Source organism: Engystomops pustulosus, chromosome 2 (genome assembly GCF_040894005.1).
Source record: "Engystomops pustulosus chromosome 2, aEngPut4.maternal, whole genome shotgun sequence".
NCBI classification, from domain to species: Eukaryota; Metazoa; Chordata; class Amphibia; order Anura; family Leptodactylidae; genus Engystomops; species Engystomops pustulosus.
The window spans coordinates 121,544,121-121,564,888 of NC_092412.1; the positions used below are offsets into that span (position 1 = coordinate 121,544,121).

At 43.0% G+C, this 20,768-nt stretch overlaps 1 protein-coding gene across 4 annotated transcripts in view; it reads right to left on the reverse strand.

Annotated features, from left to right (window-relative positions):
* The window catches only part of CALN1 (calneuron 1), a 255,062-nt gene that overhangs the window by 189,687 nt on the left and 44,607 nt on the right, over window positions 1-20,768 (reverse strand). The window lies entirely within an intron of this gene.

Genomic DNA, 20,768 nt, shown 5'->3' on the forward strand with positions numbered 1-20,768 from the left:
AAGAATATTAAATTAGTTAAAAATCATTTCAGTTACGTCTAGAAATAAGAGACCCTCACAATATTTTATCAGTATTAATGGACTCGGCAAAAAACCTTGTTTTAATAACATTATTTGGGACAAAATTATTTCTTGCAAACATCATGCGAAATACTTTTATTACAATGATATCAGAGGAACATCAGAGGAACACACCTTTCCCACTCCTGTCCTCACTGACATTTTTTGTTTTGGAGAGCTGCATCAATGACACTCACTTGTGTCAATAAATCTACATGTTGTAAAAATGATGTTATTATAGTTGTAGAAAGACTATTCTAGTTTTTTCAGCCAGTTGGTATGGGTGTGAAGGTACAAAATGTATGTGATTTTCCCTTTTTTTTTTAAAGAGGCATTTTGTGTGTTTTGGATTTATTTTGCAAGTTTTTTAGAATATATTTTATTTAATTCAAAACTTTGTATTTTTACTTTTTTATATCACTTTGTCCCACACTAACATGAGATTTCTGATCTCTTATATAATGGACTGCACTATTTATGTAGTGTAGTACATTATATCTTCCCTAACATGCATCTATCAGGCCACGCCACAAGTGTGGCCTAATAGATACTTAACTACTTCACTGGAGCCCAGGCTGCAGTGCAACACCATCAGCACCCTGGGATTGCAGCTGCTCCTTCTCTCTGCACTCCTTGAGGCCCATGTTTGACCTCAGTGTCTAAGGGGTTAAACACCTGGGATCTGAATTTTTGTGTATGATAGCCCAGTCCCGGGACCAGCAGGTCCTGATGTCCTGTAAACTTCTTATGACCGTAGAAAAGTGTTGCGTCAGAAAACACACCCTTCGTGACCCATGTAGAATCCTGATATGACAAACATTAAAGTTAAAATGTTCAGCAATGGATGTCATGCGGACCTTCTAAGTACAATACATCAGAGGATGTAAGACAGATCATTATTATTATGGCTGAATATCCATATGAAAGTCCAATACTCTTGTTTATATCTTGCTTCACCACAAGACTAATACTAGAAATACCGTATATAGCGGCGTATAAGACGACTTTTTAGCCCCTTAAAATAAGGGCTAAAGTGGGGGGTCGTCTTATACGCCGGATACAGTCGCACAGTCGCACAGTCGCACTTACGGTAGGTAGCGCCGGTTCCTCGGACCGCCGCGCATGCGCGGCAGTCCGCATCGCACTGTCACTAGAAGACGGGGCGGCGCGCTGTATGCTAATGCAGCCGCCCCGTCACAGCGGTCACAGAGCTGGGGGTCATCTTCATTAATATCACAGCATGGATGCGAGGGGAAAGCTGGCGGTGCAGTAACGCCAGATTCCCCTCGCATCCATGCAGGGACATTAATGAAGAGCATTAATGAAGATCAGGGACATGCACAACACAATAAGTGCCGACCCCGCCCCCTTCTCCCGGTCAAAAAAAAAAAATATGTAAAGAATATAAAAAAATCACTATACTAAGCTATATGGAGGGTTAACAACAGACTACTATCGTTTAGTAAGCTGTTTTTAACCCTCCATATAGCAATTTGGCCATGTCAGTATCCCTTTAAGTAATTACAGTTTAATAAAGTTGGGCAAGCAGGGAGAGCTGACCAACCCAAGCAGGATTTATACAACAAGCAGCCAATCACTGGTATAGCACTGTACATACCATAGCTTGCAGCGATTGGCTGGTTGTTGTATAAATCCTGCTTGGGTTGGTCAGCTCTCCCTGCTTGCCCAGCCATCTTTCTTAAACTGTAATTACTGTAATAACACTGGGTACCACATACAGTAATATTACAGTGGCAGTATTATCTGTACCTGTTTACACAGTAGCAACAGTACGGTACACACAGTACAGTATAAAAATGTCCAACAGTCAAAACCCCATCATGGCTCCAGCAAGAAGAAAGAAATATGAAGCCAGTTTCAAACTTAAAGTTATAAATTTTGCCAGGGAGCATTATAACTGTGCTGCTGCAAGACAGTATGGAGTTACAGAAAAGATGGTTCGGGACTGGAAAGCAAATGAAAAAGCTTTAAAGAGTATGCCAAGAGGTAAGTGTGCATTAAGAAGAGGCACCACACACTGGCCAGAACTTGAAAAAATTGTAGCCGATATGGTGGATAAGCATCGCCAAAGCGGTTATGTAGTGACACGCAATCAAATACGCCTGTTTGCACTTCAGTGGGCCAAATCTAACCCAGATCACAGCAACAGATTTAAGGCCACTGCATCCTGGTGTACTAGATTCATGGCAAGACATAATATGGTACTGAGGCAAAAGACAAAAATTGCCCAAAAGTTGCCTGCTGATCTTGATGCCAAAGTGAATAGTTTTCATCGCTACATAATAAAACAGCGCACTAAACACGGCTATCCGTTAAGTAGCATTGGAAACATGGATGAAACTCCAATGAATTTTGACATGGTTGGAAATAAAACCGTTAATCAGAAAGGTGAAAAAACTGTTTTAATTAAAACAACAGGGCATGAGAAGTCCAGTTTCACAGTCGTATTAGCATGCACAGCTGATGGCGCCAAACTGAGACCAATGATCATTTTCAAAAGAAAAACAATGCCAAAGCTCAAGTTCCCTTCTGGTTGTTTTGTGCATGTGAATGAAAAAGGCTGGATGGATGAAGAAGGGGTAAGGCTATGGCTTATGAATGTGTGGAGCAGGCGACCAGGTGGACTTCTTAAAAAATCTAGTCTACTGGTGTGGGATATGTTCAAGGCTCATTTAACTCCAAGCACCAAGCAGAGGCTTGCAAGATTAAACACCCATGCCGCAGTTATTCCTGGAGGATTAACATCGCTGGTACAGCCGCTGGATGTGTGCCTAAACAAGCCATTTAAAGATCGCATTCGAGAACAATGGAATGAGTGGATGGTTAGCGGCGAAAAGTCATTCACAAAAGGAGGAAACATGCGTGCTCCACAGCTGGATGTTTTGTGCCAGTTTGTCATAAAAGCCTGGAATGATATTGATGAAGAAACCGTCATCAAGTCTTTCAAGAAGTGTGGCATATCAAATTCATTAGATGGCATGGAGGACGACTACTTGTGGCAAGATGAAGAGGAAGTAGAAGAAGCCGGAGCTGAGAGCGTACCTTCTGATACGGAATTTGATCCATATGATGATTGCCTTACAAATGTATCACAAGATGTCATTGATGTACTTATGATATCAGATGACGAACAGGAAGATTTTGAAGGCTTTTAAAGGGAAACTGTCATGCCAGCAAGACCTGTTACAATATCGCAGCTTACAGTTATGATCACCAGGCACTTGCTCTCGTTTGTTTTGCAAAGTTTTAGCTTTACCGTACATGTTTGAAACAACCTTATGTTTATAAGTGTTTATAGTGCTGCTATATACAGTACCTGCATGTCATATGCATTTGAATTAAAATTAACATGTTGAAATCAAAGCAGACTTTTTTTCATTTGGGAGAGGGGTAGTCTTATACGGTGAGTATATACCAAATTCTATATTTTTAGGGCAGAAGTTGGGGGTCGTCTTATACGCCCAGTCGTCTTATACGCCGGCATATACGGTAAATACTATACTATACTAAATACTATATTTACTGTGGACTCAAAATACTGAACAAACACTATAACGGTGTTGCTGTTTTATAGTATTGGACTTTTTGGATATTCAGCCATAATAATCATTTATGAAAGATTTAAAAACCAAACATTAATATTTCTCAATATAATTTTGAAAATACCCCACAACACTATTAAAAACATTGCCATAGTAGCCCTGTTTGCCTCAGACTATACATATTGTATATGAAAACGACTTTCACACACTAGGGAATTATTTCATAGTCATCATTTTGAGTTACTTTTTAAAACTGAAAAACTATACAAATAAAAATTATTTTTCTCCAGTTTTTTAACTTTAACCCCCAAAATCTGAAACTTGGAAAAAAAGGTCCCCTAAATTTGTTTTATTTTTAACTATTAACCCCTTACCGACATGTGACGTAATATGTGACATAACATGTGACATGCCAGGTGCGGGTACTTGGAGAGGGCCCCACTGATCGCCGCCGCCGGCTTCAAAAAGTAGGTGGCGCACGGGCGCCGCTATCTTTCTGAGGATCATCACTCCCAGTGACATCATCTGGGAGCCGCGATCCATGTGCTATGAGCACATTGTAATGAATGAGGAGTAAAATCCCCATATACTGCCATACTGTAGTACGGCAGTATATGATAGGATTGCACAGACAACCTAGAGTTAAAGTACCCTAGGAAGTCTTAAAAATAGAAAAAATAAAAATAAAACAAAGTTTTAAAAAATTGTAATAAAAAAAACCTAAAAACTCAATTCACCCCCCTTTCCCTAGAACTGATATAAATATAAATAAACAGTAAAATCATAAACACATTAGGTATCGCCGCGTCCAAAAATGCCTGATCTATCAAAATATAATAACGCTTTTTCACTGTGTTTGACCCCGTAACGTAAAATTGCACCCAAATTCGAAAATAGCACTTTTTTGCCACTTTAAAAAATATTTAAAATTTTATAAAAAGTGATCAATAGGTCGTACAGTCCTAAAAATGATAACATTGTAAACATCATCAAAAGCCGTAAAAAAACTCCTCCCAAAGGTCCGGACACCAAAGTGTAAAAAAAGTTATTAGCGTCAGAAGACTGCAAAATCCCCCACAAATTTTTTGTACAGAAAAAATGTATAGATTTTTGAAGGTAGGGAGTGAAAAATGAAAACGCAAAAAATGAAAAAGGGCTGCAGTGTTAAGGGGTTAATATGTGTCAGAAAAAAACAGCAAAAATGTTTTTTTTTAAAATAAATTTATGGCTCTCAAACCAGTATGAAAATTCCTTGAAAATGCTCTGGTCATTAAAGCATTTCAAGGCCTGGTCACAAAGGGGTTAAACACAATAAACTAGATAGCAAGTAGTGAAAATGTGCAAAGTTTTCCAGGAAGGTATAAGGAAAACCATGCCTCTTTTAGCTACCTTGTAGCTCCCTTGACATCAAGCATGACCTACAAGAGGCCTTAGGACATGATGGGCGATTAAAACCAAACCAGCATATCTATTACAGAAGGAACAGACTCCCAACTATAGACAGCATTGTTTCGACCTGATTGGGTCTCCTTAGTACAGTGTAGGGAACTGGTTTGGCTTGAGAGGCTTGTGACTAGGGTCAGGATGTAAGAGTTCTCCTTACAGAGACTTCCCGATCCTAGTCACAAGCACCTCACTCAGCCAAACCAGTTTGCTACGCTGTACTGAGGAAACTCAAGCAGGTTAAAACAGTGCTGTCTACAGTTGGGATTCATCCTAATCTTTTGGATCTCCAAGTCAAAATATATTTGTGTTTTGGTTATAGTTATATATATATATATCAAACCTTCTATTGTAGACCATTTATACCTCTGAAGCTATGACAGTATCAATTCTGTACAGTCAGTTCCAGGAGCAGTAAAAGTCAAGAGGTTGCAGAAAATACAGACACACAATAAGACATCTCAGTTAATATAAATTATGGCTTTATTAAGAAGAAGACACTGCTCAGTTGAAAAATTCTATATCCAGTCATGACCTACTGTATTTTAGATTTTTTTTTACTACATGATAAGTTGTTCCAATTTTCGCATTATATTGTTAAGCAACTATTTACCAGGAAATCAATGTTGAGCTCTGTTTCTAGATAGAATATATCTACTAAAATATCTACTTTCCATTATTTATGTCTCTGGAGTCACAATTTACGTTGTCCCAATTTTCTATCAATAGGTTTTTTTTCTGGATTTTCCAACTGCAGTAAAAGTCCATGTCAAAAGGTTGCAGAAGTTACTCACATTGGATCAAACACCTCAGTTAGATAATGTTTTTATTAAGAAGAGAACACGGCAAAGAGGCTATATTCCACATTCAGCAGGACCAAATATGACATTTGCTACTGCATTACTTTGATTAATCAACATGAAAGGTGAAGATAGAATCAACAAAGCAAATAATACCATGTCCTTGCATTACTGTAAAGACATGTCATTGAGAATGTTTCTAACCAGATTAATAATAAAAAATATATTATAATGCAAATAATACCAAATTATCTCTAATGGTTATTAAATCCTATATGAGAATTGATATTTTTGTTTCCATATTTCTCTCATTCAATTAGTTATGGAAATTTAGTCTTTGCTAGGAAACTCATTGATGGTAAATCTGAAGCTCTGTGTCCAGTCTATCTTGACATTAAATTATGTAAATGAGTCTAATGAAGTTTTCAGTACTGGACTTTTTGTTCCTAAAATATTTGTGGCCATATTTTGTGTTAACATCAGCATTATTTCCATTTTAAAAAATTGGTTTTATTAAAAGGCTCAAAGCCATTTCGTGTTTTCAAGATAGACTACTATTATAACACTACTTATAACATATTTAAAGTTAGGCTTTTAGGTAAAACTACTATTTATGAAATGACGCATATGTAACCAAATATTAAATGGAACTTGTCACCACAAATAAATTATTTATATACTTTTCAAGGAAAAGAAATGTGAGAAGTAATGTAGAAGTACTGGTCATGTCTGTTTTAACTCTTTGGGGGTTATTTATCTTTATTTTTCTTCCTGTTTTTTCTGTCTCTTTTGAGACAATTTTGCCGCATTACAATTTTTGCGCCTTTTTGGGACTGGACATTTGTTTTTCGTAAGTAAGACACATTTATCTTCTATTCCAGATGTGGTAAATGTCGCAAATCATTTCAAATTGTCTAAATTTGCTACATTTTTTGGCGCAAAATACTCCAGACATTAAGGAAAATGGAAAGAAGTGACTTGAGACATTTGTGCAACAGTTTTGAGACATTTGTAACAAATATCTCAAAAAGAGATTGGAAAGAAACATTTAACACAAAAAAAGGGAGATTCATAAATTACCAAAGAAGCAGCCAAAAAAAAAGACAAGCAAAAACAGATAAAATAAATGACCCATTTTGTCTTAAGGGGGTATAAAAAGCCACTCTCCAGTGCAAATAAAGTGGAATCACACACAAAAGTGTGTGTGTTCAATCATGGCTCTCTGAGCAGCTCACCATGTACACCAATTTGGACACACAGGGGCTTGAACAGGGGTGCGGCCAGCTGAGCATAGGGCCGGCACTGGGCGTTACTGTCCCCACACCTGTACACTCACTGCAGCCAGCAGCATGTGAACAGTCGCCCGATGCATTTTCTTCTACACCAGGCAGGGCCTGGCATAGAGATAGCGCAGGATCCCGTCGAATCAGGCATATGATAAATAACCCCCATGTTCTCTAACAAATGTAAAAAAACAAACTCAGGAAAATGCAAAGTTTATAATTGAACAGCTTTAGATTTCAATAAAATAATGTGAATATACAATATGCAGTAGGTTTACAAATTGTCTCAGGGATTTGTGACCCACCAAAAGGCATTGATTGGTCACCAGCATATGCTATTCCCAATGGTGCAGAATATAGCCCACTGAATGAAGAAAATCAAGCAGCAAGAAAAATGTGATAACACACTGGAGAAGTAGGAAAGCGGAAAAAATAAAATGTGCAGTATATAGAACTTCTGAAATACTCCTGTCTTTGAAAGATTAGTTTAATCCATATGAGGCGAAATTTTACAAGTCTTTATTGTGGTAATGTTTCAACTATGTGAAATATTTAGTGCACGTTTTCATGCAAGATGCTTGAATACCCTGCAGTATACGTTAAATATGTGATTGAGTTTTGCAGGGGCGCAGAAAAGCTATTTTGCACATGTAAAAAACATCTGGTGGAAACCCTTGAATTTTCATGCTTGTAAATGAGGCATCAGCATTCTAAGTAAACACTAAGAACAGGTTGCCTCCTCATGTTATCGCTCACTCTACCACTTGTTAGAGTTGCTCAGGGGGAAAAACAAATTTTTATACATGCAGAGCGGGAGCTGTCACTGCAGAGCTTCAGAATTCATAATATCCATGTCCTTACAGCTAGATGAATCAGTACACAACACACAAAAAAACAAGCATAAATCTCCAGATTTGTGAATATATTATTGACCATCTATGGAAATCAGGCAAATTAAAGAAACACTATCAATTCTTCACTTAATTTATAATTTATCAATATAATAAATAATATATATACATATATATGCTGCATCATGCATTGTCGTGGGGGTATCATGACCCATAAAGTAAAAGCATAAAACAATGGCCTGCAGACAATATTTGCAGACAATGGCCTAGAACAATATTTGTTCTATTAACACATCAGAGACATTTTTATAGCAAAAAGAAAAATTGCAGAAAAAAGTTCTGCAACACTTAAACAAACCTTATTCATTTCTCTTTCATTGTAAATATCTATGCTTGCTTACACTGATTAAAATGATCATTATGAGGGTTTGCTATTATTTTAGGTTACTTAAATATGTGAGATACAAATTATGTAGACTGAAGAAAAAAAATAATTGCTCTGGCTTAGAATTCTAAAGTGCCCTCATTCATTGACATACCTAGAGGAAGATATAAATTTACTGATATTCACTTAAATATTCATTGAGAGCAACAAAGGTAAACACAAGAAGTGTTTTAGGAGGCTAAAAGGAGTAACCACTCACCCCCTGATTCAGGGGAGATGGAAAGCAGAAGGGAGTTTTACATGAGCACTTTTTTTCCTTAGTGTGCAAAACTTGTTTCGGCTCTATACTGGCGTCATCAGGGATCCAGGTCTTACTGTAGTGCCTCAAACCCCTGGAAACATTTATAATATATCAGCACCTATCTGGATTTAGAATATGGATAGTCATGTAGTCACAATTTTGATGGTCATAAGTAGAGATGAGCGAACATACTCGTCCGAGCTTGATGCTCGATCGAGCATTAGCGTACTCGTAACTGCTCGTTACGAGCCCGCTCGAGAAAATGGCAGCTCCCGCCGTTTTGCTTTTTGGCGGCCAGAAACAGAGCCAATCACAAGCCAGGAGACTCTGCACTCCACCCAGCATGACGTGGTACCCTTACACGTAGATAGCAGTGGTTGGCTGGCCAGATCAGGTGACCCTGGGATAGACTAGCCGCTGCCCGCGCTGCTCGGATCATTCTCTGTCTGGATGCCGCTAGGGAGAGAGCTGCTGCTGGTCAGGGAAAGCGTTAGGGTGTTCTATTAGCTTACTGTTAGGCAGGAGTGATTCTACAACAACCCAACAGCCCTTCTTAGGGCTACAATAACGTTATACTTTTTTTTTTTATTTGCTTGTGGCTGGGCTTGCTGGCACTAGTAGTGCAGCTAGTACCATATTGTGAGGAATTTGCAGGGGGACTTGCTACCGTTGTGTTTAGCTCTTAGTGACACACATATCCACCTCAAACACCAAAGTGGGAAAATTTATTAGGGGTTTGATTTCAATTAGGCACAGTCTGCCAGTTTCTTTTTATTTTACGTTTATTTTTTTAATAACTCAGTGTCATCTCATCTTGCATAGTAGTGTGCTTTCATACTTGGCTAGAAAATAGCCATAGGAGAATCCAAACGTCTTACTTACGCCTACAGTAGCGTTATATATATTTGATTTCTGGTTGATCTGCTGGTGGCTGTAGTTGCTGCAGTGCATCTACTAGCAAATTGTGAGCAATTTGTAGTGAGACTTGCGACCACTGTGTTTTGCGCTTAGTGACGCACATATCCATCACAAAGACCGAAGTGGGAAAATTTATTAGGGCCCGGGGTTGTATTTCAATTAGGCACAGTCTGCCATTTCCTTTTTTATTTTACGTTTATTTTTTTCATAACTCAGCGTCATCTCATCTGGCATAGTAGTGTGCTTTAATACTTGGCTAGAAAATAGCCCTAGGAGAATCCAAACGTCTTACTTACGCCTACAGTAGCGTTATATATATTTGATTTCTGGTTGATCTGCTGGTGGCTGTAGTTGCTGCAGTGCATCTACTAGCAAATTGTGAGCAATTTGTAGTGAGACTTGCGACCACTGTGTTTTGCGCTTAGTGACGCACATATCCATCGCAAAGACCGAAGTGGGAAAAGTTATTAGGGCCCAGGGTTGTATTTCAATTAGGCACAGTCTGCCATTTCCTTTTTTATTTTACGTTTATTTTTTTCATAACTCAGCGTCATCTCATCTTGCATAGTAGTGTGCTTTCATACGTGGCTAGAAAATAGCCATAGGAGAATCCAAACGTCTTACTTACGCCTACAGTAGCGTTATATATATTTGATTTCTGGTTGATCTGCTGGTGGCTGTAGTTGCTGCAGTGCATCTACTAGCAAATTGTGAGCAATTTGTAGTGAGACTTGCGACCACTGTGTTTTGCGCTTAGTGACGCACATATCCATCGCAAAGACCGAAGTAGGAAAATTTATTAGGGCCCAGGGTTGTATTTCAATTAGGCACAGTCTGCCATTTCCTTTTTTATTTTATGTTTATTTTTTTCATAACTCAGCGTCATCTCATCTGGCATAGCAGTGTGCTTTCATACTTGGCTAGAAAATAGCCATAGCAATAGGATAGCATCGTTTGGTTTTAAAAACTAAAAAACACAAAAAAAAAAAAAACACAAAAAAAAGTTTAAAAAAAAAAATAAAGTTATAACTCTCATTTTCAAAATGTTTAACCCGAGGGCTAGGGGTAGAGGACGAGGGCGGGGACGTGGGCGTCCAACTACTGCAGGGGTCAGAGGCCGTGGTCCTGGGCGGGGTGAGACACCACCTGCTTATGAGGGAGCAGGGGAACGCCGCAGAGCTACGCTCCCTAGGTTCATGTCTGAAGTTACTGGGACTCGTGGTAGAGCACTGTTGAGGCCAGAACAGTGCGAACAGGTGATGTCGTGGATTGCCGACAATGCTTCGAGCAATTTGTCCACCAGTCAGTCTTCCACGCAGTCCACCCATGTCACCGAAATCGGCACTCCTCTAGCTCCTGCACCTCAGCCTCCTCCCCCCCAGTCTGCCCCCTCCCAGCAAAATTTGCCATTTGAACCGGCATACTCTGAGGAACTGTTTTCTGGACCATTCCCACAGTCACAAACCACTTGCTGATGAGCAATTTTCCGATGCCCAGGTTTTCCACCAGTCGCAGTCTGTTGGTGATGATGACCTCGTTGACGTACTAATAGAAGTGTGTAAAGAGGTGTCCGACGATGAGGAGACACGGTTGTCAGACAGTGGGGAAGTTGTTGTCAGGGCAGGAAGTCCGAGGGGGGAGCAGACTGAGGGATCGGAGGATGATGAGGTGACAGACCCAAGTTGGGTTGAGAGGCCGGGTGAACACAGTGCTTCTGAGACGGAGGAGAGTCCTCGACCAGAACAGGTTGGAAGAGGCAGTGGTGGGGCCAGACGGAGAGGCAGGGCCAGAGCTGGTGCATCAGCGCCAAATGTGTCAACTAGTGAAGCTCCCGTGGCGAGGGCTCCTGCGGCGAGGGCTAGATTTTCAGAAGTCTGGAGGTTCTTTAAGGAAACACCGGATGACCGACGGACTGTGGTGTGCCACATTTGCCAAACCAGGATCAGCAGGGGTTCCACCACTAATAGCTTAACTACCACCAGTATGCGCAGGCATATGAATGCTAAACACCCCACTCAGTGGCAACAAGCGCGTTCACCTCCGGCCGTGCACACCACTGCTCCTTCCCCTGTGTCAGCTGTCAGCCCCCTGCCCAGGACCCTGGCACAAAAACCCCATCGTCGCCTCCACAGCATCCACCAGCGTTCAGCTCTCCATACCCCAGACGCTGGAGCGGAAACGCAAATATAGTGCAACCCACCCGCACGCCCAAGCCCTTAATGTGCACATCTCCAGATTGCTAAGCCTGGAGATGCTGCCCTATAGGCTAGTAGAGACCGAGGCCTTTCGCAGCCTCATGGCGGCGGCCGCCCCTCGGTATTCGGTCCCCAGCCGCCACTACTTTTCCCGATGTGCCATCCCAGCCCTGCACCAGCACGTGTCAGACAACATAATCCATGCCCTGACCAACGCCGTTTCTGACAAGGTCCACCTGACCACGGACACGTGGACGAGTGCTGCCGGGCAGGGCCACTATATATCGCTGACGGCACATTGGGTTAACTTGGTGGAGGCTGGGACCGAGTCTGACCCTGCGGCTGGTCATATACTGCCGACGCCGAGGATTGCGGGGCCTACCTCGGTCCAGGTGTTTCAGGCCTACTATGCCTCCTCCTCCTCCCACCCCTCCTCCACCTCCTCCTCCGAACGACCATCCGTGGGCATGGCGCCATCAGTCGGTAGCTCTAGGCACAGCAGCAGTGCCGTCGCTAAGCGACAGCAGGCGGTGCTCAAACTGCTGAGCCTAGGCGATAAAAGGCACACCGCCCAAGAACTATTACAGGGCATCACGGCGCAGACTGATCTGTGGCTGGCACCGCTGAACCTGAAGCCAGGCATGGTTGTGTGTGACAACGGGCGTAACCTGGTGGCGGCTCTGCAACTCGGCAGACTGACACATGTGCCATGCCTGGCCCATGTGTTAAATCTGATAGTTCAGCGTTTCCTCAAGACATACCCCAATCTGTCTGATTTGCTCACGAAGGTGCGCCGCATCTGTGCGCATTTCAGGAAGTCCAGCACAGATGCTGCCACTCTCAGGGCAGCGCAGCGCCGCCTCCAACTGCCCGCTCACCGACTGTTGTGCGACGTGCCCACAAGGTGGAATTCAACACTGACCATGTTATCCAGAGTTTACCAGCAGCGCCGAGCGATTGTAGACTGCCAGATGTCAACTTCCACCAGAACTGGTAGTCAGGTCAGTCAGCTTCCTCAAGTCTACAATGAGGAGTGGACGTGGATGTCTGATATCTGTCAGGTGCTGAGTAACTTTGAGGAGTCAACACAGATGGTCAGTGGCGATGCCGCCATCATCAGCCTCACCATCCCGCTGCTTGGCCTGTTGAAAAACTCTCTGGGCAGAAGAAGAGGAGTTGGAGGAGTTGGAGGAGGAGGAAATGGACAGTCAGGCCAGTGAGGGGAGTGAATTCTTACGCGTTGGTACTCTGGCGCATATGGCAGATTTCATGCTAGGCTGCCTATCCCGTGACCCTCGCGTTCAAAGAATTTATTCCAGCACCGATTACTGGGTGTTCACTCTCCTGGACCCACGGTACAAGCAAAATCTTTCCACTCTCATCCCTGGAGAAGAAAGGAGTGTGAGAATGCATGAATACCAGCAGGCCCTGGTGCACAAGCTGAAACAGTATTTCCCTTCTGACAGCGCTAGCGGCAGAGTGCGTAGTTCTGCGGGACAAGTAGCGAGGGAGAGTAGGCGAGCAGGCAGCTTGTCCAGCACTGGCAAGGGTACGCTTTACAAGGCTTTTGCCAGCTTTATGTCACCCCAGCAAGACACTGTCACCTGTCCCCAGTCTCGACAGAGTAGGGCTGATCTTTACAGAAAGATGGTGAGGGAGTACGTAGCTGACAATACCATCGTCCTAAATGATCACACAGCTCCCTACAACTACTGGGTTTCAAAGCTGGACATGTGGCACGAACTGGCGCTCTACGCCTTGGAGGTTCTTGCCTGCCCTGCCGCTAGCGTCTTGTCCGAGCGGGTTTTCAGTGCAGCTGGTGGCATCATCACCGATAAGCGTACACGCCTGTCGACTGACAGCGCTGACAGGCTGACGCTTATCAAGATGAATAAAGCCTGGATTTCTCCTAATTTCCAATCTCCAGCAGGTGAAGGAAGCTCAACCTGAATAATTTATCCACTCCTCCTCCTCCTCATTTTCCTCCTTCTCCTGCTCTTTGTACAGTAAAGCAGAGGAAACTGGCTATTTTTTGACAGGGCCCACTGGCTCTAGCTATAGCACTTTATGCATTTAATTTTTCTGGAGAGCCACCGACCCGGTCCTCTGTTTTAAACAATTTTTGGGAGTGCCACATACAGGCACTCAATCTATTCAATTTTTCTGGAGCTCCACCTACCTGCTCCTCTGGTTTGAAAACTTTTTTGGACTGCCACATACAGGCACTCAATCTATTCCATTTTTCTGGAGGGCCACCTACCTGCTCCTCTGGTTTGAAAACTTTTTTGGACTGCCACATACAGGCACTCAATCTATTCCATTTTTCTGGAGGGCCACCTACCTGCTCCTCTGGTTTGAAAACTTTTTTGGACTGCCACATACAGGCACTCAATCTATTCCATTTTTCTGGAGGGCCACCTACCTGCTCCTCTGGTTTGAAAACTTTTTTGGACTGCCACATACAGGCACTCAATCTATTCCATTTTTCTGGAGGGCCACCTACCTGCTCCTCTGGTTTAAAAACTTTTTTGGACTGCCACATACAGGAACTCAATCTATTCCATTTTTATGGAGGGCCACCTACCTGCTCCTCTGGTTTGAAAACTTTTTTGGACTGCCACATACAGGCACTCAATCTATTCCATTTTTCTGGAGGGCCACCTACCTGCTCCTCTGGTTTGAAAACTTTTTTGGACTGCCACATACAGACACTCAATCTATTCCATTTTTCTGGAGGGCCACCTACCTGCTCCTCTGGTTTAAAAACTTTTTTGGACTGCCACATACAGGCACTCAATCTATTCCATTTTTCTGGAGGGCCACCTACCTGCTCCTCTGGTTTGAAAACTTTTTTGGACTGCCACATACAGGCACTATCCAAATTGAATTGTCTCCATAGCAGCCTCCACACGTTGTCTCCATTGCTACCTCCAAAAGTCGTCCATATAGCTGCCTCCATACATCGTCCCTTTATCAAACGAGGTTTGTCAGGCAGAAATTTGGGTTGTTTTCATGGATTCCACATCAAAGTTGTTAACTTTGTTGCCACCCTGCTGTGTTATCCACAAAATACACTGGCAAACTTTTACCATTTACGGATATTATTTCAGCGCTTCTTGCGCATCTGTTTACATTCCCCTCACCCGCCATATCCCAAACTTATAAGAACGCTACTACACTTGATCTTATACAAAAGGTTCTTAGAAGTGCTGTTTGGGGAGTAGCCTAGAGACAGGGGCTTGGATTGGCGAAAGCTCGCCTGGCAGCGGAGCGCCATCTCCATGCCAAGAACCAACTAACATAGTTTTAACTGCAGCACCTTTAATCTACTACTAGTTCACTGCCTCCATACATGCCCGCCTTATCAAACGTGCTGTGTCAGGCCGAAATTTGGGTTGTTTTCATGGATTCCACATCAAAGTTGTTAACTTTGTTGCCACCCTGCTGTGTTATCCACAAAATACACTGGCAAACTTTTACCATTTACGGATATTATTTCAGCGCTTCTTGCGCATCTGTTTACATTCCCCTCACCCGCCATATCCCAAACTTATAAGAACGCTACTACACTTGATCTTATACAAAAGGTTCTTAGAAGTGCTGTTTGGGGAGTAGCCTAGAGACAGGGGCTTGGATTGGCGAAAGCTCGCCTGGCAGCGGAGCGCCAGCTCCATGCCAAGAACCAACTAACATAGTTTTAACTGCAGCACCTTTAATCTACTACTAGTTCACTGCCTCCATACATGCCCGCCTTATCAAACGTGCTGTGTCAGGCAGAATTTTGGGTTGTTTTCATGGCTTCCACAACAAACTTGTTAACTTTGTCGCCACCCTGCTGTGTAATCCACAAAATATACTGGCAAACTTTTACCATTTACGGATATTATTTCAGCGCTTCTTGCGCATCTGTTTACATTCCCCTCACCCGCCATATCTTAAACTTATAAGAACGCTACTACACTTGATCTTATACAAAAGGTTCTTAGAAGTGCTGTTTGGGGAGTAGCCTAGAGACAGGGGCTTGGATTGGCGAAAGCTCGCCTGGCAGCGGAGCGCCAGCTCCATGCCAAGAACCAACTAACATAGTTTTAACTGCAGCACCTTTAATCTACTACTAGTTCACTGCCTCCATACATGCCCGCCTTATCAAACGTGCTGTGTCAGGCAGAATTTTGGGTTGTTTTCATGGCTTCCACAACAAACTTGTTAACTTTGTTGCCACCCTGCTGTGTTATCCACAAAATACACTGGCAAACTTTTACCATTTACGGATATTATTTCAGCGCTTCTTGCGCATCTGTTTACATTCCCCTCACCCGCCATATCCCAAACTTATAAGAACGCTACTACACTTGATCTTATACAAAAGGTTCTTAGAAGTGCTGTTTGGGGAGTAGCCTAGAGACAGGGGCTTGGATTGGCGAAAGCTCGCCTGGCAGCGGAGCGCCAGCTCCATGCCAAGAACCAACTAACATAGTTTTAACTGCAGCACCTTTAATCTACTACTAGTTCACTGCCTCCATACATGCCCGCCTTATCAAACGTGCTGTGTCAGGCAGAATTTTGGGTTGTTTTCATGGCTTCCACAACAAACTTGTTAACTTTGTCGCCACCCTGCTGTGTAATCCACAAAATATACTGGCAAACTTTTACCATTTACGGATATTATTTCAGCGCTTCTTGCGCATCTGTTTACATTCCCCTCACCCGCCATATCTTAAACTTATAAGAACGCTACTACACTTGATCTTATACAAAAGGTTCTTAGAAGTGCTGTTTGGGGAGTAGCCTAGAGACAGGGGCTTGGATTGGCGAAAGCTCGCCTGGCAGCGGAGCGCCAGCTCCATGCCAAGAACCAACTAACATAGTTTTAACTGCAGCACCTTTAATCTACTACTAGTTCACTGCCTCCATACATGCCCGCCTTATCAAACGTGCTGTGTCAGGCAGAATTTTGGGTTGTTTTCATGGCTTCCACAACAAACTTGTTAACTTTGTCGCCACCCTGCTGTGTAATCCACAAAATATACTGGCAAACTTTTACCATTTACGGATATTATTTCAGCGCTTCTTGCTCATCTGTTTACATTCCCCTCACCCGCCATATCCTAAACTTATAAGAACGCTACTACACTTGATCTTATACAAAAGGTTCTTAGAAGTGCTGTTTGGGGAGTAGCCTAGAGACAGGGGCTTGGATTGGCGAAAGCTCGCCTGGCAGCGGAGCGCCAGCTCCATGCCAAGAACCAACTAACATAGTTTTAACTGCAGCACCTTTAATCTACTACTAGTTCACTGCCTCCATACATGCCCGCCTTATCAAACGTGCTGTGTCAGGCAGAATTTTGGGTTGTTTTCATGGCTTCCACAACAAACTTGTTAACTTTGTCGCCACCCTGCTGTGTAATCCACAAAATATACTGGCAAACTTTTACCATTTACGGATATTATTTCAGCGCTTCTTGCGCATCTCTTTACATTCCCCTCACCCGCCATATCCTAAACTTATAAGAACGCTACTACACTTGATCTTATACAAAAGGTTCTTAGAAGTGCTGTTTGGGGAGTAGCCTAGAGACAGGGGCTTGGATTGGCGAAAGCTCGCCTGGCAGCGGAGCGCCAGCTCCATGCCAAGAACCAACTAACATAGTTTTAACTGCAGCACCTTTAATCTACTACTAGTTCACTGCCTCCATACATGCCCGCCTTATCAAACGTGCTGTGTCAGGCAGAATTTTGGGTTGTTTTCATGGCTTCCACAACAAACTTGTTAACTTTGTCGCCACCCTGCTGTGTAATCCACAAAATATCCTGGCAAACTTTTATCATGTACCGATATTATTTGAGCCCTTCTTGCTCACCTCCTTTGGTTCCTCTCTGCTACCCATTGGTTTGAAGCATGAGTCCATTTAGGGTATGTCGCCATGCCACTCTCTAGCCTTCCGCTGCTGCCGCTGCCTCTGCATGCCGTCCCCTATAGTGTCAGGGTCAATTATTGGATGTTTTAGATGCTATCTAGCTTCATTCTGTCACTCTGTCATGGCCATGCTGTTGCCCATAATTTTGGCATAATGGTGCATTTAAGCAGCCTCAGAGGCATCCATGCATGCTGCCCCTGCTGTTTCCTGTCCATTTCCGTGGTGTTTCCATCCTTTTCTGAGGTTTCCAGGTGTTTGGCCAAGCTTTCCTGTGCAGAGCCTTGGTCCCCTTGAAAAATGCTCGAGTCTCCCATTGACTTCAATGGGGCTCGTTACTCGAAACGAGCACTCGAGCATCGGGAAAAGTTTGTCTCGAATAACGAGTACCTGAGCATTTTAGTGCTCGCTCATCTCTAGTCATAAGTAAATGTTTAGCAGGGGTCAATCTTTGTATATAAAACCCAACAATCTTTCATCATAGAAGACAATAAAAGCCACCGAAAAGCCACCGAAATAGTTAAAGTTACACTCAGTGCCAAAGTGAAGTTAGTGGGTTTTGTTCAGCGCCGCCATCTTGCCGAGGATCGTCGCTCCTCGTAACGTCATAGTTTTAACCCTTTCATTACAATGTGCTATCAGCACATTGTAATGAATGAGGAGGAAAATCCCCATATACTGCCAACGTGTAAAGCCTAGTATATGACTTGCACTTAAATCACAGTCACATCACTCTACTATTAGTGTATGAGAGAGATTTATTAAAGGGACAAAATCAGCAAAGCTCCAAAGACAGACATAGAACTATCGCAAGAAGCCTGCCTAATGATAAAAACTGCCTTTGACTCAACTGCAAAATCTGTAGCTGCTCTACCATATGCAGTTCCTAATAATGTCTGTTAATTTGGCAGAAAGATCTTTAAGCTCACAAGAGCATCACAGTCCCCAATGTGAAAGCTAATTGTGATCTCCCTGGAGCAAAGCCCCTGAAAGCATTATTACAGGTTTATTCCTGATTTGTGATACTGTATGATATTTTTACACAAAGATTTAAATAAAAAAATGTTCCTCCCAGTTGTCAAGTTCCCCTTGTGTAGCTAACTGCTTCACTGTTATGTAGTCATACAGCCTGCCAATTCGATTTTCCTTTGTCCCTGAGGTTTTCCGGAAAAAGAAAGATATTGGCATGCCACCAGTATATTCAGGTATGTAATGCTCATGTTGGCAAGATTAATGTGTGAATAGCAAACAGTAAAATGAATAATCTCTAATCTTTGTACACAGTAAAAGCTAGATTGTCTTACCTCTAGGCAGTAAACCTTCCACATCCCAGTCTACCACTCCACAGCATAATAATAATAGTAATATTAGTAATAATAGTAATGTATGCAATGTGTGGGTCAACCTCTAATGCTCATCATATGTGTGATGTTTAGATAATAGAGGATTCTAATAACTAATGTATTCCTAACTGTTAGGCTACATTCAAACTAACCTGTCCTATCTTTTGCCGTAATACGGCGCCGTGCGCCATTACTTCCTATGGAGAGGGGCGGGGTGAGCTGCGCTCACCTCCTCCTCCTCCTCCTCTCCCCGTACGCTGCCGTTGCCCGCTACAGTACGGTACGGGCGGGCAACGGCAGTGTGAATATAGCCTTAAAGGAAACCTACCACTTGTAGTGGCAGGTTTCTGATTTAAATACCGGGCACCAGCTCGGGGTGAGCTGGTGCCGGAGCTTATTTTCGTTAGTGTTTTAAACCGCGGTATCGCGGTTTAAAACACTTTTTAAACTTTATATCCGGCGCAGGCAGGTACGCGCTCGGCGCTTACCATGCGCGCGGCTCTCATTCACTTCCTATGTAGCCGCGCGCACGGTAAGCGCCAAGCGCGTACCTGCCTGCGCCGGCTATAAAGTTTAAAAAGTGTTTTAAACCGCGATACCGCGGTTTAAAACACTAATCAAAATAAGCTCCGGCACCAGCTCACCCTGAGCTGGTGCCCGGTATTTCCATCAGAAACCTGCCACTACAAGTGGTAGGTTTCCTTTAAAGTGACATAAGTTTATATAGTTTCTAATGCTCCTTAACTCAGATCGCTCGCTGTCTTTAGACGTCGCTGCAGTTTTCTACTGCTCCCCCGGCAGCCATGAGAGCAGGACCCTAAGGAGAAGGGAGATGCGGTTTGTAACTGTTTCGTGGGTTTTGAACTATGTATAGGAGGTAAATGTCTTTTTGAGAAAAACTACTTTTATTTTTGTCACAGGCAACCTTACCATATCTCAAATTCTTGCTTCTAAGCCCCTACTGCAACATCAGAAGCTGCAGTCCATGATTAGAAGTGACTGTTTATAGACATATACATATATGATTGCATGCAATGCCTGTGTGTTATGTATGGGTGTTATGTATAAATACTAGAGATGAGCGAACATGCTCGTCCGAGCTTGATGCTCGGTCGAGCATTAGGGTACTCGAAACTGCTCGTTACTCGGACGAATACTTCGCCCGCTCGAGAAAATGGCAGCTCCCGCCGTTTTGCTTTTTGGCGGCCAGAAACAGAGCCAATCACAAGCCAGGAGACTCTGCACTCCACCCAGCATGACGTGGTACCCTTACACGTCGATAGCAGTGGTTGGCTGGCCAGATCAGGTGACCCTGGGATAGACTAGCCGCTGGCCGCGCTGCTCGGATCATTCTGTCTCTGGATGCCGCTAGGGAGAGAGCTGCTGCTGGTCAGGGAAAGCGTTAGGGTGTTCTATTAGCTTACTGTTAGGCAGGAGTGATTCTCAAAGAACCCAACAGCCCTTCTTAGGGCTACAATAACGTTCTACTTTTTTTATTTTAATTTGCATCTTTTACCATTTTGTGAGGAATTAGCAGGGGGACTTGCTACCGTTGTGTTTAGCTCTTTGTGGCACACATATCCATAGCAAAGACCGAAGTGGCAAAATTCAGTAGGGGTTGGATTTCTATTAGGCAATAACTCAGTGTCATCTCATCTGGCATAGTAGTGTGCTTCCTTTGATACTTGGCTAGAAAATAGCCATAGGAGAA